Genomic DNA, 21,824 nt, shown 5'->3' with positions numbered 1-21,824 from the left:
CCACTACCTACACGGATCATGACTACCTCCAATGTGCACGTCTCATACAATTAGGGCCACAACACAGAGGACAGTCCCAAACCACAAAGTGGTGTACTCACAGTTGTGAATCCAAGTTTTTAATGGGGGGACCATCTCTTTAGTCTAAAGCCTATTTTGGTGTTAAGGACTTCAGGAATTTTTTATTTTTTGCGTTGCCGCATTCTGAGAGCCATAACTTTTGGATTTTACAATTGATGTAGCCATATGTGGGCTTGTTTTTTGTGGGACAAGATGTAGTTTTTATTGGTACCATTATGGGGTACATGGGACTTATTGATTACCTTGTATTATTGGTAATATTTTATATTATTTTTTCAGTTAAGTCCTAGTTGCTTAAGAGTTATAAAGCTCATATATCAACAGTGAAACTGGATTCTTGTCTTCCAGTAGAACTGTAAAGGATTTACCAGACACAGCTTCTGTGTCGACGCCCGTGATTAATCAGTCTGCATCTGCTCCTAGGTCTGATAGGGTGACTCGATCTGCTACCACTCAGGTTGCCAGGCTGAGGAGTGGGAGAACCTATCACAGCCTGGCCAGACGGAGCTAGCTCCCGCCCTCAGTCTATTTATGCCTTCGTTTCCTGCTTTTCCTTTGCTTGTGATTCTGTCTGGTTTCTTGGCTCTGTTGTTCCTGCTTGTACTATTGACCTCTGCTTCAATTTGACCCTGGATTTACTGACCTCTCCTGCTCTGCGTTTGGTACCTCGTACACTCCTGGTTTCACTCGGCTCGTTCACTACTCTTGTTGCTCACGGTGTTGCGTAGGGACCGTCGCCCAGTTGTACGCCGTCGCCTAGGACGGGCCGTGCAAGTAGGCAGGGACTGAGTGGCGGGTAGATTAGGGCTCACCTGTCTGTCTCCCTACCCCGACATTACAAGAACGCAGTCAAATGTCACAGTACACAGAACCAGGGTCAACAGACTTTTACCAATTTACATCAATTGTGGCAGCAGAGGTTCCCATCCCTTGGCTAATTCCATCTTCCAGCACTTTGGCTCACAGTATTTCAAGAAGTAACGGTCAGAGGCCTAATTCTATCTCCTGCCCAACAGCAGGGACCTTACTAAACACAGAGCCTTACCACCAACTGCCTGATGCTCCTCCTCCCACCTATATTCATCTATATTACTCCTCCCTTCACATCAGGAGATTAACTCCTCCGTAATAGGAATAAGCGCCATTGCCATGAAAACACTGATGCTCTGCTAAGTCCCCGCTCTGGAGCTGCATTCCACCGCTATGGCCACTGCTCCTTCTGCTGCGTTGCTGCCAAAAAGACGGGAAGGGAAAGACAGGATCACCCAGAGCAGACTAAACAGGAGGAAAGAAAGATGGCAGACCGCCCAGATGAGGAGCACAAAAGACACGTACAGGCGGAAAAAACACCTATAGTTCTCTAAAAGAGGCAGTAACCACATTCCATCTGTCAGCCTGTATTTACAGAAAGGATAGAAAGAATATAGACTGTAATAAGCAAATCATGAAAAGCTGTAGTTTATTATATCTCTCTTAATTGCAAAGAGGGCAATTCAAATACTAACATTTTATTGTGGAATTGTTCTGTAGGTGATTGCACAAAACAATAATAATATTATAATTGGTGGAGCTTTACTTTGTGATATCTCTGACCGAGAAACTGAAATATACTATATCGACACAGAGACATTTTCAGATGCACAAATTCAATGTTGGTTCATGAGACACCAAACACAGGAATTGCTTTTGAGCCTCACTGTGTGTATGATCTCCTATGTATTTGCTGATCTGTTATGCCTGTCTCAGTTCTCAGTTCAGTGATTCATAAAGCATGTTTTTCTATTGCACAGATGCTATTTTTTCGAGATTGAAGGTATGGACAGGATTTTCAATGTTTGACACTGCTTCAATAATTTTGTTGGCAGATTGCTGGGTCTTACTTAATGCCATTGGAAAGCTTGATCCTTATCCTGTGGAATGATTGCCTATTATATCTGCATCACATTTGCAGAATTACATTTTCTTAGGATTACCGTGCCTGACACATTTCTACAAAAACCACAGCTCATCATTATCTGTTAATCACTCATATAAACCTGCACACTGATTGGCTAGCTGCTGTGCTTGTTAACCCCTTCAGGACACAGCCTGTTTTGGCCTTCAGGACACAGCCGATTTTTTCAAATCGGACATGAGTTACTTTATGTGGTAATAACATCGGAATGCTTTTACCTATCCAAGCGATACTGAAACTGTTTTCTCGTGACATGTTTTACTTTATGTTAGTGAAAAAATTTGGTTGATAATTTTGGTATTTATTTCTGAAAAACACAAAAATGTAGAAAAAAATGTGCAAAAATTAGCATTTTCCTAAATTTAAATGTATCTGCTTGTAAAACAGAGAGTAATACCACACAAAATAGTTACTAGTTAACATTTCCCATATGTCCACATTATGTTTGCAAAATTTTTTGAATGTCCTTTTTATTTTCTAGGACATTACAAGGCTTAGAACTTTAGCAGCAATTTCTCATATTTTCAAGAAAATTTCAAAAGGCCATTTTTTTAGCGACCAGTTCAGTTCTGAAGTGGCTTTGAGGGCCTTATATATTAGAAAATTCCCAGAAGTCACCCCATTTTGAAAACTGCACCCCTCAAGGTATTCGAATCAGCATTCACAAAGTGTTTTAACTCTTTAGGCGTTCCACAGGAATTAAATCAAAGTAGAGGTGACATTTTTGCCGAAATTCATTTCTAATACATTTTTTTTTTGTAACACAGAAGGTTTTACCCGTGAATATTTTATTGCCCAGATTCTGCAGTTTTTAGAAATATCCCACATATGGCCCTAGTGTGCTACTGGACTGAAGCACAGGCCTCAGAAGCAAAGGAGCATCCAGTGGATTTTGGGCCTCCTTTTTTTTAGAATATATTTTAGGCACCTTGTTTGAAGAGGTCTTGTGGTGCCAAAACAGTTACCCCATTTTGGAAACTACACCCCTCAAGGAATTTATCTAGGGGTATAATTAGCATTTTGACCACACAGGTTTTCCGCTAAATATATTGGAATTATTCTGTAAAAATGAAAATCTACTTTTTTTCTGAAAAACCATAGAAATTTCTCCCGCAATGTCTCCCGATTATGGCAATATCCCATATGAGGTAATAAAGTGCTGATTTGACTCACAGTACGGCTCAGAAGGGAAGGAGCGCCATTTGGATTTTGGAGCACGGTTTTGCTGGATTGGATTTCAGTGCCATGTCGCGTTTGCAATGCCCTGGAGATACCAAAACAGGGGAAACCCCCCAAAAGTGACCCCATTTTGGAAACTACACCTCTCAAGGAATTTATCTAGGGGTATAGTTAGCATTTTTACCACACAGGGTTTTCGCTAAATATATTGGAATAAAAAACACTGCTATAATCTATATTACAGCGCCGATCACATTATGTACAAGATAGGGCACTTATAATGTGGTGACAGAGCCTCTTTAAAGCAGCCTGCTGAATACAGCTGTAATTGGAGGAAGCTCCGACCCCAGCTGTATAACCGTTTGATCACCACGGTCCGTGACCATGGCCTGATCAAAGGTTGACTCCCCTCTTCAATCGCGTCACCGTCATCGGAGACTTGGGAAATCCTGTGCTGTCAGCCCTGGGGACCTCTGAGCTGTCTGTTCAATATGCCTTATGTTAAAGCACACTATCTGTTGACCTAACAGAAGACTGTTTCATAGTGACACAGTGTAATGAATTATCACATAGGAGTAAAAAATTTAATTCTTAAAAAGTTATCCTTTCATGAGGTAAAAAAAAAATTACAAAAAAATAAAAGAAATTTCCACAAAAAAAATCATTATTTAGCATAAAACATATTTTATTGCCTATACATTTCATAAAAACAAAAAAACCTACACATATTAGGTATGTACAACACTGTAATAACCTGAAGTCAATTAATTTAGCAGGTTATTTAGCTTGAAACGTGAACAGTATTAAAAAATGAAACAAAAAACATACTGAAAATAACTTTTTTTCTACCATCACGCCGCAAAAATAAATTACACAGTAATTTATTTGTACCTCCAGACTGCACAGGAAAAATGTTTTAATTTTCCCGCAAAAAACAAGGCCTCACGTCAATGAAAGAACAAAACCGTTATGGCTACTGAAAGGCAGAGAGGCAAAAACGGAACAATTAAGCTGGTAAATAAGGCCTTTTTCAGGCACGGTTAAGAAAAGATCAAGATTGCAGCTCTGTTTCAGCGGTTATGGAAACATAAGCTGTTGTCTTTTTCCTATTCCTATTTGCCACAAAGTTATATGAAGGTACAAATGGCTGTAAACGTCATGTTGAAAAGGCAACTTCAATCATCAGTTTGTCTGCTTTTAGAAAATATATAAAGTTTTAGGGATACTTCCACTTTTTGGGGTGTTTAATCCCTTTCATATTGATGTTGTTACTACTCCCAGATTTTTATCCTAATATCAAACTCTGACCTGATTTTTTTTTGCATGTACACTACCGTTCAAAAGTTTGGGGTCACCCAGACAATTTTGTGTTTTCTATGAAAACTCACACTTATATTTATCAAATGAGTTGCAAAATGACTAGAAAATATAGTCAAGACATTGACAAGGTTAGAAATAATGATTTTTATTTGAAATAATAATTTTCTCCTTCAAACTTTGAGTTTGTCAAAGAATGCTCCATTTGCAGCAATTACAACATTGCAGACCTTTGGCATTCTAGCTGTTAATTTTCTCAAGTAATCGGGAGAAATTTCACCCCATTCTTCCAGAAGCCCCTCCCACAAGTTGGATTGGCTTGATGGGCACTTCTTGCGTACCATATGGTCAAGCTGCTCCCACAACAGCTCTATGGGGTTGAGATCTGGTGACTGCACTGGCCACTCCATTACAGATAGAACACCACTGAAGGTGCCCTGAAGGTCAGCATCCCGGAGACATTGACACTGGCGTTTTGCGGGTACTATTTAATGAAGCTGCCAGTTGAGGACCTGTGAGGCGTCTATTTCTCAAACTAGAGACTCTAATGTACTTGTCTTGTTGCTCAGTTGTGCAGCGGGGCCTCCCACTTCTCTTTCTACTCTGGTTAGAGCCTGTTTGTGCTGTCCTCTGAAGGGAGTAATACACACCGTTGTAGGAAATCTTCAGTTTCTTGGCAATTTCTCGCATGGAATAGCCTTCATTTCTAAGAACAAGAATAGACTGTCGAGTTTCACATGAAAGCTCTCTTTTTCTAGCCATTTTGAGAGTTTAATCGAACCCACAAATGTAATGCTCCAGATTCTCAACTAGCTCAAAGGAAGGTCAGTTTTATAGCTCCTCTAAACAGCAAAACAGTTTACAGCAGTGCTAACATAATTACACAAGGGTTTTCAAGTGTTTTCTAATCATCCATTAGCCTTCTAACACAGTTAGCAAACACAATGTACCATTAGAACACTGGAGTGATGGTTGCTGGAAATGGGCCTCTATACACCTATGTAGATATTGCATTAAAAACCAGACGTTTGCAGCTAGAATAGTCATTTACCACATTAACAATGTATAGAGTGTATTTCTGATTAATGTTATCTTCATTGAAAAAAACTGCTTTTCTTTCAAAAATAAGGAAATTTCTAAGTGACCCTAAACTTTTGAATGGTAGTGTAGATGTAGACATGTGTAGTATGCGTGAACTTTGCACACATTGAATTAACTTATTGAAGGTCTTTTATGAATAAAGTCAACTTTTAAGTCAGACTCTTTTTAAAAATCACATAATCATAAGTCATGACTATAAACTACAAGGTAGAAACTACAAGGTAGAACTATCACATTCTTCAGGTTGTCTGCTTTTAGGAAATATAGAGTGTGGGATACAATTACTTTTCCCTGTATTTTATAAATTGTTCTTTTATTTAAAATTTTCAGCTTAAAAACAGATTTTTGGTCTCTTCAGTTCTGGTGATTTTGTGAAGATTTATGTGTATGGCTTAAGTGGCATGTATGATCTCAGCACATCTGAAACTTTTATTTTTAGGAGGTGTTGTGGGTCTAAGGTGCTGCTTTTAATCCTAAACATGAACTGTTATGCATTTTTTCCCAAAAATTACACTTTGATGCAAAACTGCATGAAGGCACCTGTGAATATAAAGTTCTGGGTGTCATTTTCACAATGTGCTGGGTGTCTACTTTCAGAAAATATATGCTTTTGGAGTTTAGTAGAATTTTTTATTTCTAACTCAGATTATATTTGCACATGTCAGTGTGGAAATTGTCCCACTGCCAATGGTGCAAAATGTACGGATACATCTGGCAGCGAAAGGGTAAAGTCCTTGGCACCACACAACTTAACTTTTGTGATGCCTAAATTAATAGCAATCACAGCATCACAAGGGAGGAGAATCTCTTTGGTACCTGATAGTTGTGGTGACAGCCTTGGGCTTTACACAGGTGCCCAGGGCTGTCCTGTGTAATTCCCTGAGATATGCCCTTACGGCAGCCTGGGCATTTTATATGCACAGGCAGTAATGTATTCTAATGCATCTAAATAAAAATATAAAACTGAAAAATAAAAGTCCCCTTGTGGGCCAAAATGTAATAAATTAATTTGTAACAAAAACAACACGAACACAAAAAAAAAGGTCATAAATAATAGTTATTAAATGAAAGTTCTAAAACAAAACAATTACATATAGTATATATACACCTTAATCATTACAACTCATACAATAAACATAACATAATTTAAGGTATTTGGAGATATACGGAAGAAGCAAAACACAAGAAATGGTGAAAATTTATTTTTTGCACATTCCCCTTAAAATATGTTTTTAAATAAATGAAACACTAAATGTTATGTACTTAAAAATTATACAAAAAGATACAAGCCAGGATTCAAAATATAAGATCTCATAGCATCAGTGTATGGCTCTCAAGTTGTAGTGAAGCAAAAATGGAAAATTATGATCTGTCCTCAAGGACTTCCGGGACCACTCTGGTAACTCCATAGAAATTGTCACCATCTAGGTGTATGTGGACCCACTAGGCTGCTCCGCCCTAGCGGAGAGGCAGCTGGCCAAGTCACAGTCTATGCAAAGTCTATACAAAGTTCTTAGCACAAGGGTATCTGATATAGTCCGGACAGTGGCAGAGGCTTTGGCACGGGTGGGACTAGACGTGGCAGGTAGCGCCAGATGTGGCAGATGATACCAGGAGTGGCAGATGACACCAAACATGGTGTATAACAGCAGTCATGGCAGACAACACAACACGACTCCAACACTAGAAAGGCTCAGGAACAAACACAGCACGGGATACAAGATACCGGTAGCAAGGCACGGGAACACTGGGAGCAGGAAACAACCAAGGGACCATTTGCAATACGAACTTGGGTAGACAACAACAATGCTCAGGCAAGGAGTGGAAGGGCGGAGCCCTTTTTATAGTCCAGGGATAGATTAAGACATTTTTAACAGGTGTGCGCGCTGGCCCTTTAAGGCACCCTAACATTAGGAGCAGGGTCGGGCAGCCGCGAGTACCGGCGTCTCCTAGGAGGGAGACGCTGGCAGGATGCCAGCGGTCTGTGGTCACGGCTGTTGCAAAGGTAAGGAACGGCGGCGGTCCGCGACCACGGCCGTGACAGAAATGAATGTAGCGCTGGTCAAACATGCGCACCAGTGTTCCATTCTCATGGAGCACTTCAGAGGGCTTTCGGTCCCCCCGTTCTCATCACTGGGGGACCTAGTGGTCAGACCCCCAGTGATCACACATAGGGGATACATGTGTTTGTGGGAAAGCCCGTTTAAGGGCTTAATACGGCCTTGCTGTGTTCTGCAGGGAATTAAACGCCATTGTGTTTCCTATAAAACCTGCTTACTTTAACCTTGTAGACTATTCTGTAGTCAGGGGTGCTTCAGTAGTTTTGCTACCTGAGGCAAAAAGTTAAATGGAGTCACATCCAAATTGGAGATAGGAAAATACAGGGATGCATTGTATTTATACCAAATTGCTGCCTTTCTGTAGTCAGGGAAGGCTATGACTAAGAACCTCCAGTTCAAATGTGTAAGAGTCCTTTCTAGGAAAGTTTTTGTTGTTTTTAATCGAATAAAATAAAAGATTTTGATTTTATATCGTGGATCTTGTGCCGGACATTATATTTTCTACTTCTTATAGTCAGGGAATATTCCACCTGTAGCAAAATTGACATGTATGGTGCAACCCTGACTGCCATGATACTACACTATAGAGCTCAATCATCAGTGTTAGTCTTCACCATTGCAAGTTTCCATATGTTGCACTGATCACAAGCTAACCAGCTCAATTAGTAGGGTAAAAATGAAAGTTCTATTGTAATATCTGGTACATTGGAGAAGATGATAGAGGATTTGCTCTTTGTCAATCATAATAATACTTGTCATTTTCTTGTTTTTTCAAACAGGGCCTCTGAAATTGCTAGCTAGGAGTCACCTCTCTTAAGCAACCACAGGGCACATTCACCAGTGTCCATGCTGAATACTGAACATTTCAAGGCTGCACAGCATGTTGAAATCTTTAAAATATATTTTCCATCTGGCATATGTGCAGAATTGACAAGTGGGGCTGTTTAACTTTAGAGAAAATACGTATTGATTGGATGAAAGTATTGCACGGAGGTTACATTTGGATGGATATGAAAATGGATGATCTAATTCTGTAATGAAATCATAACAAGACTCTGTTCACATCGACGTCGGAGGCTCCATTAAGAGCCTCTGTTGCAGATTCCGTCGTTCTTGGTGGGCAAAATGGCACTGCATGCTGCTCTATTATGTCCGGCAAAGTGATGGACAATCTGACGGAAACCATTATAGTCAATGGGTTCCGTCAGGCACCTTTTGTATTCGTCAAGGTTCTGACCTGGCATCTGTTTTTTTTCATTATTCTGCTCCTACAACTGAGCGCTGTACTTCGCTATCTCCTGCAGCCCCATAGACAGTGAATGGAGCAGTGGTCAAACATGCGCACTACCATTCCATTTACACAGGGGACTTGGGGATCCACATTCTGGTGATCTTTGAGGGTCCCATCGGACAAACCACGAGCGATCAGACATTTATCACCTATTCTCTGGATAGGTGATAAATGTTGTTTATGGAAAAACCCCTTTAATCCCTTAATGACCACCCATACGCCATTTCACGGCGATCATTAAGGATATATATGGCACAGCGCCGCCTTTTCACAGCCCAGTGGGATAAGCCAGACACGGGTGTCCCGTACCGGCTAGAGCGGGTGTCGGGCTGCTTAAAGACAGCCAAGCTTCTGCTCTATCGGGCATGATTAAAGTTGCCTCCAACCCTGCCACTTTAACCCCGTAGATCCCGTGGTCAATAGCGACCACGGCATCTAAGTGGTCTCAGAGGGAGAGGGCTCCCTCTGTCACCACAATGGCACCCCACTGCGCGATCGCGGGGTGCTGAAGGTTACCATGCAGCCAGGGGCCTAACAAAGTCGCCCAGATCTGCCTTCAGTGTATGCCTATTAGACCCTGAAAAAAAAAATGTTTACCTTACAAAATGATTTATTACTAAAAAAGCTAGACATAATTGGTATCACTGCATCCGTAACAACCTGAAATATAAAAGTATTATGTTATTTAACCCGCACAGTAAATGCCATAAAAAATAAAATTTAAAAAAACAATGCCAGAATTGCGTTTGTCCTGCCTTCAAAAAAATGAATAAAAAAGTTGTATGTTTCCAAAAAAAGGTACCAAAAAAAACTGCAAGTGGTCCTGCAAAAAATAAGCCCTCATACAGCTACGTCGTGGAAAAAAAAAAAGTTATGTGTCTTAAAATATGGCAACACAAAACAAATACTATAAAGAAAATAGTTTTTATTGTGTAAATTTAATAAAACGTAGAAAAACTATATAAATTTGGTACCGCCGTAATTGTAACAACCTGCAGAATAAAGTTGTTATATTATTTATACCACACGGTAAACGACATAAATTTAAGACGCAAAAAAGAATGGTAAAATTTCAGGGTTTTTTTTTCCATTGCCCCTTAAAAAAATAATAAAAGTTAATCATTAAATTACATGTACTCCAAAATGGTGCTACTAAAAAATTCAATTTATCCCGCCAATAACAGGCTCTCACCCAGCTATGTATACAGAAAAATAAAAAAGGTATGGCTTTTGAAATGCGACAATAATAAATACTGAAAAATCGTCATTAAAATAGGTTGGTCACTAAAAGTTTAACGAAGCACTCCCAGAATAATATTTATTTTTTTTGTATCCTTTCGCCCTGTAATGCATGCATGCCTATGAGATTCACATTGGCTGGCAGAGAGATTGACTCCTGGTCCACACTGAAGACGCTGTATGATTCAAAACTTCAGAGTGCGGTCACATAGTTCAATGGAAGGACCATAACGGAAGACACATAATTCAGGAAATAAATCGATTTGTCCATTACAAATGGGGGAAAAGCATTTTCAGGGAGTACTTTTTTTTAATTAACCCTCTCATTAAAGCCTTGTCCCTATTTTCTTTTTGGTTGAAACTTTGTTATAACACCAACATGGAACCACCATGTGTTTTTTTTTTGTATGGGCAGATAGCCCAGGGTCTTTTGAAGGACCCATGGCTATGTGGCCAGAGTCCCTATTATTAGGGCATACTTAGCTGCCTCTGTACTATTAGTACATTGGCTAATGTACTAGAATATAGATATATGGTAGTAAATTGTAGTAAAAAAAAAAAAGAAAGAAATATCAAAATTAAGTCAAATAAATAAAAAAAAGTAATGTTCCAAAATCTGTAAAAAAAAAAACACACAAACACATTTTTTTTTTACAATAAATAACATTTATTAAATTTAAGTCTCTAGACATAAAATAATATACACATTTTAGCTAACGCTGCAGCCCCCTTTAGTGCAGTACTGTTCTATTTACTTGATTAAAGAGGCTCTGTCACCACATTATAAGTGCTCTATCTCCTAGATAATGTGATCGGCGCTGTAATGTAGATTACAGCAGTGTTTTTTATTTAGAAAAACAATCTATTTTCACCAAGTTATGACCTATTTTAGCTTTATGCTAATGACTTTCTTAATAGACAACTGGGCGTGTTTTACTTTTGACCATTGTTCACGATGTGCAGTCACATACTCACACATTAATGTTACTGAAGTGTCTTGACAGTGAATAGATATCGCCTCCAACCAGGACGGGATGTCTTTTCACAATCCCGACACTTCAGTAATGTTTGTGTGCGATTTAAAGCACAGCAAGCGTAATCTTGCGAGATCACGCTGTAAATGACATCTTACAGCGAGATTACGCTTGCTGTGCTGTAAATACCACACAAACGTTACCAAAGTGTCGGGATTGTGAGTAGACATCCCGTCCTGGCTGGAAGCGATGTCTATTCACTGTCAAGACACTTCAGTAACGTTAATGCGTGACTATGTGACAGCACATCGTGAACAATGCAGGATCACTATGCGCTGATTACATGAATGGAGAGAAGTGTATGACGCTGATTGGTCACTGATTGGTCAGCGTCATACACTCCTCTTTACAACGCCCACTTGGTCAAAAGTAAAAACACGCCCAGTTGTCCATTAAGAAAGTAATTAGCATAAAGCTAAAATCGCTCATTACTTGGTGAAAATACATTGTTTTTCTAAATAAAAAAACACTGCTGTCACCTACATGACAGCGCCAATCACATTATGTAGGAGATAGGGCACTTATAATGGTGGTGACAGAGCCTCTTTAAAGGGAATGTGTTGCTAGCAAAAAAAAATTGTATTTTTTTTAGTTAAATAATTAGTGTGTAGGTGATTAAACATTGTTCTAATTTTTTTTATTTTTTTCACGAGTCAGGAAATAATATAAATTAGATTCTAATTTATAATATTTCCCAGCACTGGTAACTAGATGGAGCAATTCCCAAAATTGCAGCATTGCATGTGGTAAAGCAACCACATTGCTTTATGCTGCAAAATTGGAAAAAAATCCCTCGCTCTAGTGAGATCTCAGAATCCCCCCCTCCTTTATCCTGGCTAGTGCCGGGAGAAACGAGGGGATTGAATGGTCTAACCTCCTACACTGTGTGTCGCCATTTTTTGAGCTAACACACAGTGTAGAAGGTTTACATACACTAGTAAACACACACTGAAACACGAACATACATAGAAATCACTTACCTGCTCCTGCCGCCGCCGCTCCCTCCGGTCCGTCCGCTCCGTCTGCTGCCGCTGCTCCAAGTGCACAAGTCCGGAAGCCGCGACCGGAAGTAGTAATCTTACTGTCCGGCCGCGACTTCCGGTCTACAGGAAAATGGCGCCGGACGGCGCTCAGTTCAACTTGGACTGTGTGGGAGCGGCACATGCGCCGTTCCCACACAGACGGCATACACCATAGTGGATGGAACGGGCCCCGTTCGCATTCACTATGGGACTGTAGCTGCCGTATTCCATGTCTGTATGTGTCGTTAATCGACACATACAGAAATGGAAAAATAATGGCAGCCCCCATAGGGAAGAAAAAGTAAAAAAATAAAGAAAAGTAACACACAAACACACAAATAAATACAAAAGTTTTTAATAAAACACTAACATCAAACTGATATAAAACATTTTTTTTTTGGTGACACTGTTCCTTTAAGACAATACTGCAATATCTTGCACAGCCACCACGAGAGTAACGGCGTATGCAAGTACAAGCATCAATTAAATCTATGTAAACAATGAAGAGGCTGCTGTACTTATATGAGGGCCATGGCCCATTCAAATAGCTTATCAGGGGGTTGCTGAGATTTGGACCCCCACCAATCTAATAGTGATGGCCTATCTTAAGAATAGGTCATCAATTTTAAAGAGGCTCTGTCGCCACATTATAAGTGCCCTATCTCCTACATAATGTGATCGGCGCTGTAATGTAGATAACAGCAGTGGTTTTTATTTTGGAAAAACGATTACTTTTGAGCAAGTTATGAGCAATTTTAGATTTATGCTAATGACTCTTAATAGACAACTGGGCGTGTTTTTACTTTTTACCAACTGGACTTTGTACAGAGGAGTGTATGACGCTGACCAATCAGTGACCAATCAGTGACCAATCAGCATCATACACTTCTCATTGTTCCAGTCCATTGTTACAGTGTGATTGTGCAGTGAAAGAAGCTGGGCTGGAACAATGAAAAGTGTATGATGCTGATTGGTCACTGATTGGTCAGCATCATACACTCCTCTGTACAACGCCCAGTTGGTAAAAAGTAAAAACACGCCCAGTTGCCTATTAAGAAACTAATTAGCATAAATCTAAAATTGTTTATAACTTGGTCAAAGATGAACGTTTTTCAAAATAAAAACCACTGCTGTTATCTACATGACAGCACCGATCAGATTATGTAGGAGATAGGGCACTTATAATCTGGTGACAGAGCCTCTTTAAAATCCTGGATAACCCCTTTTTAAGGCAACAGAGAGCCTGAAAAAAATTAGACTTCATATGAGTTAAAAAAGGAAAGTGGGGGAAGAATTCCTGTACAACAAGATACCTCCCATTCTTAGACAAGCAGCCAAAGCCCTCTCTTTTTCCAAAACATGTTGTTTCCTATCATCTAGCCCTGAAGGGAAAAACAAATATATAGATTTTCTAGATTTGGTGTCTCTATCTATGTCACTATGTCAGGGTCCTTTTACTTCGGCCAATTTTGTCCGTAACAACGAGCGCCGATCAACGAGATAGCTCATTGATCGCCCATTGTTTGCTATTTTAAGAAGGAGCTATGAGCAGTAATGAATAGAGACGAGCGATCGTTACTACGATCAGTCATCCCCATGCGTTACCATCATATCGGCAGCACATCTCCCTGTTTACACAGAGAAATATGCCACCGACAACTATAGCATTTTCTGCTGCACAAACTATACGATCAGCAAATAAACTAGCTTTTGCTCGTTCATCAGCTGATCATTGCCCTGATTACACAGGCCCATGATTGGGAACGAGTGTTTATATGAACAAAGAGGCTCTGTCACCACATTATAAATGCCCTATCTTCTACATAATGTGATCGGCGCTGTAATGTATATTACAGCAGTGTTTTTTATTTAGAAAAATTATTTTTTTTGACAGAGTTATGACCTATTTTAGCTTTATCCTAATGAGTTTCTTAATAACCAACTGGGCGTGTTTTACTTTTTGACCAAGTGGGCGTTGTGGAGAGAAGTGTATGACGCTGACCAATCAGCGTCATAAACTTCTCTCCATTCATTTACACTGCACATAGCGATATAGCTATATCACTATGTGCAGCCACATACACACACATTAACGTTAATCAAGTGTCCTGACAATGAATAGACATTACCTCCAGCCAGGACGGGATGTGAATTCAGAATCCTGACCACTTCTGTTATGTCTGTGTGAGACTACAGCACTTCACAGCAAGATCTCGCTGTAAATGACAGCTTACAGCGTAATCTCGCGAGACTATGCCTGCTATGCTGTAAATCACAGAGAAGTGTCAGGATTCTGAATATACATTCCGTCCTGGCTGGGGGTAATGTCTATTCATTGTCAGGACACTTGATTAACGTTAATGTGTGTATGTGGCTGCACATAGCGATATAGCTATATTACGATGTGCTGTGTAAATGAATGGAGAGAAGTGTTTGACGCTGATTGGTCACTGATTGGTCAGCGTCATACACTCCTCTCCACAACGCCCACTTGGTCAAAAAGTAAAACACGCCCAGTTGTTCAATAAGAAACTCATTAGCATAAAGCGAATATAGGTCATACCTCCGTCCAAAATGATCGTTTTTATAAATAAATACACTTCTGTAATCTACATTACAGCGCCGATCACATCATGTACAATATAGGCCACTTATAATGTGGTGACAGAGCCTCTTTAAGTTTATTTTTCAGGAAATCAGATTTCAAATGTTTTTTTTAGATAATTTGAAGTGATAAATAACATCCTCATGGGTTTGTTCACATGTGACAGAAGTGCTGCGGGTTTTCCACCTGGATTTGCAAAGTGGATAAAATTACGACAAATCTCAATTTGATTTTGATTTACCGCTGCAGATTTCAATGCAATTCCGGTACACGTGGATTTACTCTAATTGTAAAGTGATATTATATGCAGTTTACCATGTTGCCATTGCTTCATAGAATGTAGTGTAAAAGTAACTATTTGTGAAGATTTTTTGCAAATAGAGCATAGTCTTGGAGAAGGAGGAAAAGGGTCTAATGTAGTTTACGGACTGTTTGACATTGAAGGTTTAAACTGCTTATTACTCCCTCAAGAGGAATGTTATTCACCAACATAACTAGTCTTCTCTTAGTCAAGTGTTTCTTTGTTTTTGGTGATTGTTACTAATGACCATTTGCTTCCATTACTTTAAACGCTTTGGTATGTAGATATTAAACAAGTTATGCTGCACAAGTTCTGTACACATTATCTAGAGAATTTCATTTTTGGACTGTATGTACCAACACAGGCATTAGGACATAACTTACATACTTACATGATCATCCTGCCACTGTAAAGTGCATTCTTACATGCAGCAGTATGACACATAATCCACATCTACATAGGTCACTTAACACAAGGACTGTATTTACCGTTGGTATTTTTGCCCTCATTATCCCACAATACACGAGACACTTTTTTCTTTGTTGTTTTTATAAGGGAAATTAGATAATTAGTAAAGCCAAGAAGGGATGAGAACACTGAAAAAGGAAAATTAAATAAAATGAACATACCTTAATTCAGAGCCGGGACAAGGGGTAGTCAGGGGTAGGCGACCACCTAGGACACCAGTCAGGGAAAGGTGCAATACTCTAGAAAACAAATAAATGTATTAACAGTCTCAGCGTCGGCTTTCCATTTCCCCGGGATCCAAACTTTTAGGCTACATTCCATTTTCAGAACAATAGAGTTCTATGGGTGTATTCACATAGCCATTTTTTTAACGGCCCGTGAAAACTGGCCGTCACAAAATAGGACATGTTATATTTTTGCCTGTTTTGACAGTCCCACAGCTCCCATAGAAGTCAATGGATCAGTTTTTATCGGCCGTTTTTTATGAATCAATCTATGTAGCGGCTGGTAAAAACAGATCCTGGCAGAGGATACCCCGCACACAGTGCTACTTTGAGCGCTGAGCCCGGGGAAGCCCTTGACATTGCTGTCCATATATGGACAGTGATGTCGGGCTTTCAACTATGGAGTCTCCGGCCAGAGCATCGTGAGATCTGAGTCTGTGCCCTAGACTTCTGGACTTCTTGGAAACTGACCTCGGTTTGTCTCTCATTAACTCCTTGTTTACTGACTTTGATTATCTTCTCCCGGCTGTTCTGACCTCTGCTGTATCTGATTTCCACTAGCCCTATTTTGGACTTTCTGTTCACCCTCTGGCTGTCTGGTTACCTGTTCAGGTATAGCCTGCATTGCACCCCTTATCCAACACTGAACTCTGTTAGAACAATATAGGATCTGTGCAGCAAAAACCATACCACCTTGCACTGGGCTCTGGCGAATACCTCAGAGTAGCCTTAGATTCTGTCGATCAGAGTTGTGACGGATTTGGGGTTGCGGTTTTATTTGCACGCTTACTCCCGACTATCTCCAGCAGCCTTTTGGGAATTGCGCAACCAGTGATTCCATCACAATTACTTTGTGGGACACAAAGAGGGGCACTTTTACTGTGTGGTGCACTATTATCATCTGGGGTACAATATGGGGCAATAACTGTTTGGCACTATTATTTTCTGGGGCACTATCTATCTGGTACTATTCTTTCCAAAGGTGCTGTCTGTGTGGCACTTATTTGGGAGGTTAACTATAGTTATGACACTATTTTTTCTGAAGTGCAGTATTTGGAGGCACTCTGCAACGCAGTTGGGGCAGCAACATGCACAGAATTTAATGGTAACAGATGGATAGGGAGTCTGTTTAGGTTGGGCAAAGTAACAGAGGGTGCTGGAAAAGTCAGGAGACAAAGATGTCAATGCAGCAAACTCTGCAGACACAAGTGAAAAAATTCTTCACAACAATTTGGAAAAGACGGGAAAAGGGAACAACACCAATTAGAGAAGACATCAAGTGAGAGTCATTGGATTAAAGAGACTCTGTCACCACATTATAAGTGTCCTATCTCCTACATAAGGAGATGGGAGCTGTAATGTAGGTGACAGTAATGCTTTTTATTTAAAAAAACGATCTTTTTTCACAACGTTAGGAGCGATTTAAGTTTATGCTAATGAGCTTTCTTAATGCCCAAGTGTGCATACTTTTACTTTCGACCAAGTGGGCGTTGTACAGAGGAGTGCATGACGCTGACCAATCAGCATCATGCACTCCTCTCCATTCATTTACACTGCACTAGCGATATAGATATATCACTATGTGCAGCCTCATACACAAGCCCTAACATTACTGCAGTGTCCTGATAATGAATACACATGAACTCCAGACTGGACATCATGTGTACTCAGAATCCTGACACTTCTGACTCTTTTTTGTGAGATTCCAGCAACGGATACGAAATCTCGCGAGATATCGGAGCTAAACCAGATTTGGTTTCACTTGCCGGAATCTCACAAAAAAAGATTCAGAAGTGTCAGGATTCTGAGTACACATGACGTCCAGGCTGGATTTCATGTGTATTCATTATCAGGACACTGTAGTAATGTTAGGACTTGTGTATGAGGCTGCACATAGCGATATATCTATATCGCTAGTGCAGTGTAAATGAATGGAGAGGAGTGCATGATGCTGATTGGTCAGCGTCATGCACTCCTCTGTACAACGCTCACTTGGTCAAAAGTAAAAGTACGCCCACTTGGGCATTAAGAAAGCTCATTAGCATAAACTTAAATCGCTCCTAACTTTGTGAAAAAAGATCGTTTTTTTAAATAAAAAGCATTACTGTCACCTACATTACAGCGCCCATCTCCTTATGTAGGAGACAGGGCACTTATAATTTGGTGACAGAGTCTCTTTAAACTGTACTGTTAGCACATATACAGTCTGTAGAGTTTTTGTGTATCTTATTACTATATGGTCACTGTATAGTGGTAATATTGGTCTTTCTATTGTGCTTTTTATTTCTTAACAGCATGGAGGTTTTGGTAGAGCTCATGGTGTGGCGGGATTATTTGAGCTTTGTATAGTGGTATCATTGGTAATATTGGTCTTTGTAGAGTGACTGTGACTATAGTTTGTGACTGTGTTGTTAGTACGATATGTTGGAAAGGAAACAAAATAACAGATGTATTAAAAATGGATGCAAAATTGACTCTATACCATTTAAGGCATTCCTTATTTTATTTCATGAAAAGAAACCACAAAAAAATAGCTAAAGACTGATTACAGAACGTTGTATAAACCTATATAAACATAGTTCATACATCCTCAATCCATCAACCATTGACCTCAATAGAAAAAGTAAAGTTAAAGAGGCTCTGTCACCACATTATAAGTGGCCTATCTTGTACATGATGTGATCGGCGCGGTAATGTAGATCACAGCAGTGTTTTTTATTTAGAAAAACTATAAATTTTGACTGAGTTATGACCTGTATTAGCTTTATGCTAATGAGTTTCTCAATTGACAACTGGGCGTGTTTTACTATATGACCAAGTGGGCGTTGTGGAGAGAAGTGTATGACGCTGACCAATCAGTGACCAATCAGCGTCATACACTTCTCTCCATTCATTTACACTGCAGATCATGATATAGCTATATCGCTATTTGCAGTCACATAAACACACTATAACGCTACTCATGTGTCATGACAATGAATATACATTACCTCCAGCCAGGACATGATGTGTATTCATTCTCCTGACCACTTCTGTAGCGTCTCTGTGATTTACAGCACAGCAGGCGTAGTCTCGCGAGATTACGCTGTAAACTGTCATCCACAGCGAGATCTCGCTGTGCTGTGCTGTAAATCACACAGACGCTACAGAAGTGGTCAGGAGAATGAATACACGTCACGTCCTGGCTGGAGGTAATGGATATTCATTGCCATGACACATGAGTAGCGTTATAGTGTGTTTATGTGACTGCAAATAGCGAAATAGCTATATCGCTATCTGCAGTGTAAATGAATGGAGAGAAGTGTATGACGCCGATTGGTCAGCATCATACACTTCTCTCCACAACGTCCACTTGGTCATATAGTAAAACACGCCCAGTTGTCCATTGAGAAGCTCATTAGCATAAAGCTAATATAAGTCATAACTCAGTCAAAAATGATAGTTTTTCTAAATAAAAAACACTGCTGTAATCTACATTACAGTGCCAATCAGATTATGTACAATATAGGCCACTTATAATGTGGTGACAGAGCTTCTTTATTGCTAGGACCACGGTTATCTACATTACAACGCTGATCACATCATGTACAATATAGGCCACTTATAATGTGGTGACAGAGCTTCTTTATTGCTAGGACCACGGTTATCTACATTACAACGCTGATCACATCATGTACAATATAGGCCACTTATAATGTGGTGACAGAGCCTCTTTATTGCTAGGACCACGGTTATCTACATTATAGCGTCGATCACATCATGTACAATATAGGCCACTTATAATGTGGTGACAGAGCCTCTTTATTGCTAGGACCACGGTTATCTACATTATAGCGTCGATCACATCATGTACAATATAGGCCACTTATAATGTGGTGACAGAGCCACTTTAACAACAACTGATCATGATGGAACTCATGATGATTGAAGCAAACAAATGCATTTTGGCATCAGTCTGAGTCCCATATAAATTAATAGGATCCAACAACAGATTACTTTTTTAGACCGAAATGTATTAAAAAAATTAAGAAAAACGCAAGTGGGAACTAAACATGAAAGTTTAGGAAAAACATAAATTTGTTCCTTACAAATTAGTGACTGTGGTTGGAGTGTAGTGTGATATATGGCGTCAGGTAACCTATCTTCTATGACTTATATGTAATAAACCTTTTAAAGTATAGGAAAAGTTCTGAACACTGTATTGCTTTACAATGTGTTATAATAAATGCTGTAATGTTAGCTGATGTATATAGGTTACATTTTAACTTGTCATTATTTCATTTATAGGTGAGATCGAGCTCTCCGGCTAAGGAACACAGATGTGGAAGACTGAAGAATATTTTTTATATTTATATAAAGACTGTATACTACCTATATGATGTGTATCTCCACGCTGCAGCAAATAACTTATTTTTACATTTATATTGTTTCTTCAGAGGCCAGATTTCTTACAATAGTAATAAGTATTGATAATAGCCCCAAAATCTGGATCATATCCTATTTTAGCAAATAACAGAATGTCAAGAACCATAACTTATATTCAAGTTAATAATAAAACTTTTACATGTTATTCTCCTATGAGTTTATTTTTTTCCTTGGTGATTTTTAACAAAGAAAAGACGATGGGGATATTTACATCATGTGGACCAGTGTAATTCTAAACTGTAGTTCTAAATTCTAAAGTGTGACAAACTTCTGACATGCCATAGTGACATGTCAGAAGTTTGGATTGGTGGGGGGTCCGAGCACTGAGACCCCCACCAATCGCTAGAACGAAGCAGTTGAAGCGTTCGTGTCAGCGCTGAGCCGCTTCGTGTCTGTTCGCCTTTTTCCAGAAAGCCGATGTATCGGAGTATGGGCTCATAGACTTTCTATTGAGTCCGTACACCGATACATTTATCTTACGAGCGCTCATTACTTTGCAAATAATACATAATTTTTTTTTAAACAAGTTACAGTAGTTCAGGTAAATGAATCAACATCCCATCAAACGAGATATCTTCACTAATAACACAAAATAGAAAAATATATAATAGGCATATAGACAAATTGCCAACATATTTTTAAAGGTATTTTACAAATGCATGTGAATAATCATTATATGATAAAAGCTCTGTAGCTTTCTCATATGCTTTGTGATTAACTTTCATCCCATTTTCAAGATCTCTGTTTGCTGTAAATGAATTAGAATGAGTCATACATACCTAATGCTTATCGGAGTTGAGGATGGCTACAATTGTATCCAGTTTAGGCAATCCTCAGTGAGCTCAATACATCAGCAGATGAATGCCTTTTATAATAGTTTGCTACTATGATAGTCTGTATCAGCCCGGAGTCAAGATTATGTAGCTCACAGACAAAACAGAACTTTCATTATTAGATCTGGACACGTTTTCTGTCTGCATGTAGACCAAAAAAAAACAACTATTTACCAGTATCAATCTGAGATCTGGGCGAGCAATTGAAACCATATATACTAGAAAGTTTGAAGAACTTTATATTTTACACTTTATTGTAAATTCTAAAGAAAAAGAATATGCAAATACAAAACAATAAGACTGTGTTCACACGTCATGGTCAATTACCATTTTTTTCCCGCGACTTTTGCAGAAAAACCCCTCAAATTAACCGAGACGTGAACACAGGCTAAATGGACCAAAGAACTAGCGTATTAGTTTGTAGTCGTGCCACTGTGCATGAGTCGTAAGTGAAAGGATCAAGTAACGTTATGTGCTGGTACAGCTTAATTCGCAACACGTTTCGTGTTTATTTATGGCGCGGAGCGTTTGATTCTGTCCCATCAAATAAATGGCTACACATGTGCAACCGCATGCCTATACAGTAGCACATGTCTAACATTAAAAGAAAAACAAATTGGGAATTTTGGTATACAGTTGGGGCTGTGCGATCTTGACGTATACTTTTGCCCATTAAAGTCTAGGGGTACA

At 39.4% G+C, this 21,824-nt stretch overlaps 1 protein-coding gene across 1 annotated transcript in view; it reads left to right on the top strand.

Moving 5' to 3' along the window:
* Window positions 1–20,399, top strand: part of SMPX (small muscle protein X-linked) — a 107,260-nt gene extending 86,861 nt beyond the window's left edge. The window contains exon 5 of the mRNA XM_075850789.1: window positions 20,164–20,399. The gene's annotated coding sequence lies outside the window, so the exon portion shown is untranslated. The remainder of the gene's footprint in view (window positions 1–20,163) is intronic.
* The last annotated feature ends 1,425 nt before the right edge of the window (window positions 20,400–21,824 follow it).

This window comes from Rhinoderma darwinii, chromosome 2 (assembly GCF_050947455.1).
Source record: "Rhinoderma darwinii isolate aRhiDar2 chromosome 2, aRhiDar2.hap1, whole genome shotgun sequence".
NCBI lineage: Eukaryota > Metazoa > Chordata > Amphibia > Anura > Rhinodermatidae > Rhinoderma > Rhinoderma darwinii.
This window is presented reverse-complemented; position numbering and strand designations above follow the sequence as displayed.